This window comes from Parasteatoda tepidariorum, chromosome 10 (genome assembly GCF_043381705.1).
Source record: "Parasteatoda tepidariorum isolate YZ-2023 chromosome 10, CAS_Ptep_4.0, whole genome shotgun sequence".
Lineage (NCBI taxonomy): Eukaryota > Metazoa > Arthropoda > Arachnida > Araneae > Theridiidae > Parasteatoda > Parasteatoda tepidariorum.
Window position 1 is genome coordinate 80,247,475 of NC_092213.1, and position 5,017 is coordinate 80,252,491.

The 5,017-nt window shown below is 30.6% G+C and overlaps 1 protein-coding gene across 1 annotated transcript in view; it reads left to right on the forward strand.

Moving 5' to 3' along the window:
* The first annotated feature begins 285 nt into the window (after positions 1-285).
* Positions 286-5,017, forward strand: part of LOC122268729 (leucine-rich repeat-containing protein let-4-like) — a 212,284-nt gene continuing 207,552 nt past the window's right edge. Inside the window, exon 1 of the mRNA XM_043038834.2 lies at positions 286-610. The gene's annotated coding sequence lies outside the window, so the exon portion shown is untranslated. The remainder of the gene's footprint in view (positions 611-5,017) is intronic.

Sequence of the window (5,017 nt, forward strand, 5' to 3'; positions counted from 1 at the left end):
GGAATACAGCCTGAAAAGTCTAAAAAAAGATTATTTATTTTCATACATTTTGAAAATTGCAAATCATAAATTTCATATCCATTTCACGCAGAAAATCATATTTTACTTTCAAAACAGATGATGGATAAAAAAAAAACGTATTTTACTTTCAAATTCTCTATTTTTGGCCTACTTTCAAAAATCAACGATGCAATTCCTTTCTATCGGAAGGGAAGTGTGTAAGTGAACCGATAGAGGTCGCTGGCGTAGGAGCTAGAGGCAAAATCCTTGTGTAAGTATGCGATAAGCATTAGTGAGAAGTCTGTTAGGCAGTGAAAACCGCTTTTCAATGGATGTATGTTTTCAAAATTGTTACCAACTTCTCACCTTTCTTTTTTTTTTCATAACAACTTGTTCATTAACAATGCGATGAAAAGAAAGGAATGAAATTTCGTGAAAGGATTGTGAGTTGTTTTTATTCCATTTTTGAAAATGGGAGAGTTTTCGAATAAAAAATAAATATTGTATTTCTTAAAGGAATTTTTTTAAAAAAGTGATCGGTTCTTTGAAAAGACTGTAAAAAAAGTGTACATTTTTTTGAGTTTTTATGGATACTTGACAATTTATATAGGTAAGCAAATAACTATATATATGTATATTTTTTTTTTAGAATTATCTTAAATACGGCTGTGAAATTTATTTATATCTTTGTAAGAATGTATTTATTTCATGAAACGATTTTTTTCAATTCACATCTCGGTATTTCTTGTACTTTTAAACTTGAAGAAAATACTTTTTGAAACATAATCTCTGGTACTTACTAATTGTTTATTGTATAGTAGTACAATCCTAAACTTTTGTACCTAAGAGTATTTACATAGAATAATAATCGCCGATTTATTTTAATGATTTCCAATAATTTGTACAATGATACAAACTTTTAAATTGAGGTATACAACCAAAGTAGATGTATGATTAAGATACAATATTACATATTTTTAGACTATTTGTAGAAAGTAAACAATAAGCTCAAAGCATATATAATTTTCTTATACTATTAGTTGCAAAAACTAAAAATAATTATTTCTTCAAAATTCTAATTGTACTTATATATATATATATATATATATATANAAATTATATATATATATATATATACATCATAGTTTATTTGCTGAATGCCTAGGATATTTGTTTTAATTATCTTAGTTTACGCCGGCTGTGACTCTTTAACGTAAAAAACTATGCGGGGAATAATGGGAAACATATGTCAGGTTAGAATTATTAATGTGCATTTTTAACTACGGCTATCAAAAAACGATTACTATAAATATTCGCATTTTCTTATTGATAAAAATGTAATGAACTGAAATCGTAATCTAGCGGTGATAAGTGATATTGCCCTGTATACATTTGGCCATTTCTTATAGCTATACTGATGTTGGGTTAGTCTCTTTGGTTTCGGGCTAAACAGGGGAAGTTTTCGTCATTTTCCTCAATGTAGTGCTATTTAAAATTCTCAAGCACACGTGAGTTTTTATAACTTCTTGATCGTACAGTACTGACGCAAAAATTGTCCTCAGGGGTAAGCGAATCATTAGTGAGAACCGTCTTGCTTTCGTGATAACTATCGAAATTTTTCGTAGTTTTCCATGTAATTACTTCCACCCAAAAATCCTGTTGTTGTCGTTGTCATTCCCATTGAGGCAAAAGGGGTGCGATTGTTCTTGTTTTCCAGTGGCGCGATCTATAGCCGGGATAGAAACTATATTAACTATATAGTCGTTAAAAAAACTATATAGTAATTAACTATATAGTAATTAAAAAACTATATTAGTAGTTTGGAATTTGCTAATATAATGTTGTTGTTGTTTGCCATTAAAGCAAGGGGTGCGATTGTTCTTATTTTCCATTGGTGCCATCTGTGGTAGAAAATTCGAATTCTGACACACCCGTTTAGAGGGTGGACCCATTCAGGCATCCACAGATCGTAATTTTGACCTGAACCAGAGAACGATCAAACTCCAATTCAGTACCCCCAGAGGTTTAATTTGTTATGGGAACATGGAGGACTTTGTGATCCGACAGATTTAATGTGCACCAGTCACCATTTACTACACGGGGAAGTCTACGGCCGGCTGGATTCGAACTCCCGTTCTCACGAATGCGAGTCCAGTGCCCTGCTAACCAGGCTATTCCGGCCCTAACAAAAAGTCCCCCACAAAAGTTATTTCTCTCAAAGCTTGATCTAAGAGTTCCTCTGTTTTTTGGGTTGGATTTTAAAAGAGTATGGATTTTAACATTGATAGTCGTGAACTCAAAAATAAGTGGGCTCTTCAATGCTGGTTATAGAAATAAAATGTAAAAGGCTTGATTAATGATTTCTTTTGTTTTCTGGGTTTCGTTCAAACTACAGGGCTTTATATATACGAACATTATGAAGCACAAATCAGATATGGATTGGCTATTGAACGCGATTAATAAAATATAGTGAAATTAAAAAGTGTCAGGTTGGGGTTCTGTTCCAGTTACTTTAAAAAAATATACAATCAGAGTATTTGGTTGGGATATTCTATACCAGTTATCTTTAAAAACTGTTTACAAGACTACGAGAGCAAAACATTTGGTCTGCATATTTTACCTCAGCTACCTTTCAAATCATGTGTCTTCAGATTTTGGAAACTCATAATGGTCCACTTTTTGGCTTCAATAAAAAATCATATAGAAAGTGTTTAATCGTCCTAAGAACCTAAGAATCTCAATGACGTTGTTTGTTATGTTGTCGAAAAGAGTTACACTTAAATTGTGTTCAATAAATGTAGCTAAAATTTAAATGTGCCTCCTGCTATTCAAAATTAACTCAAACTTTTTACACTATCCGAATTATCTTTTAGCATGCAATCAGGATACATAAATCTTTAATTAAAATTTCGAACTAACTTAGGTCTCTGTATAAAATAAAAGTGATTTTTTTTCCATAATAAAAATTCATACTTTTTATAAAGCTTATTAAACAACTAAAATTCTTAAAATGAAGAAATTGTATCAGTTTTAAATTTCAGGGACTTCAAATTTCAGATCCAGGTCAAATATTTTTAAAGGCATCGCCAATTGACACGTTTAACTCACTTTCATACAAGTAAAAATTAAAAGAAAATGTTTTCACCAATCTTCAAAGTACTATAAATCAAAGAGTTAATGCAAACAGCATATTTTTATTACAAAAAATCTTTTTAGGAAATATTTTTTTCCTACCAGCTGTTACACTTGAGTGACTAATTAAAGGTGCAACAACCGAAACTTAAATTTTCATTACTTTTCTCTTCTTTCATTTTTCTCTTCAATTATTTTAGAACATAATTTTTAAATATTAATAAGATTTTATACCAACTCTCTTTTACTTTGGGAAAAATAAAATTTTATTTGAAATAAATACTTTATTTTTCAGTGAAGAAAAATTCTTTAATGAAATAATCAGATGATGAAAAGTATAACAAATAAAGTAGAAGTTATGTAGCAGGGGTCTGTCCAGACATTTTGTGAAAGGTCCGTTTTTCGTGAAATTGTGAAAAAACTCTTCACATTCTTTCAACCAGGGTCCGCTTTTATGAATTTGTGCAAATAGGGTCCGTTATTGCAAAAAAAAACTTTTTCAAGGAGTTATTAAATTGTAAAGACATACAAGATTATGCTCAACACTGTAAAATTTTAATTAAAAAAATTAAATTTTTAAAAATAAACAACAATTGCTGCTTCTGAATTAGAGATGCAACATACAAATATTTGGTATTTAGCCTGTAACGAGCCCTCATCCCCAGATGTCATCCCAGAAAACTACCCCCAGATGGCGCCACTGGCGCAACAGAAATAATAACTTTTTATTTCTCAAAAACTTAAAAACAGTAGAAGCAGATGTAATGTAACTAGAGACGCGCCATGCAGCGCTAATATCTAACTCCATGTTTTCATCACTTTATAATCATCATTTACCATTTCTTGTAAATTCATCTTCATCTATTTGTAATTAAAAAATAAAGGCTTATGAATCATCAAATTGGCGGTCTAAAGGTAAGTGGAACATTTTCCACTATTCATATTGAAAACAGGAATTCATTTTAGATTGAACATTTTCTGGCGCCCGAACAGGGACCGCCATTAAGAGATTTCTTGTTTATTTTCGATTAGAAATTTAGTTTCATAGAATAGTGACTTTAAGTGTATAAATAGTTCGCTTATAAATTAAGATGGAGAAATCCAAACAAAAGCGTACTACGATAAGGTCATTAACAACTAAGTTATTAACCAAAATCGAAAACATTTATCAAGACGATAAGGTTACAATAGATGAATTGGATGAGTTAATGTCTGAATTAATATTAAAACAAGAACAATTGAAAGAAATTGATCTCGAAATTCAGCAGGGTATTACGGATGTAAATGAAATCGATACAGAAATTATAAAGTGTGATGAATATTTGACAAATATTGTACGAAGTAAAAGCAGATTAAACAGAAAAATAGAAAAACTGTCGATAGTGTCTCCTGAGTTAAATTCGAACATTTCCGAACCGAAGATAAACACTAATATAAGAATAAATGAAACTTCTTCTGTGAAACTGCCTCTTTTAACTATAGAGAAATTTTCTGGCGATCCTGCAGACTGGCAAAGATTTTACGATCAGTTCGAATCTGCCATAGATAAAAACACTGGTTTGTCGAATGTTGAAAAGTTTAATTACTTGAAAACATATTTAGTGGGATCGGCTTCAGATGCGATTAAAGGATTCAGTTTAACAAATAATAATTATGTATCAGCAATTGAAACATTAAAAGAACGCTTTGGCAAGAAAACGTTGATAATTAACTCTCATTTGAATAAATTGTTGAGTTTAACCCCAGTAGAAAAATCAACAGATATTTTTTCATTAAGAAAACTTTTTGATTCTTGTCAAACTGAAATAAGGAATTTAGAATCTTTGGGAATTAATCAGGAAAATTACGGGGCTTTACTCTGTCCTATACTTATTAAATTACTTCC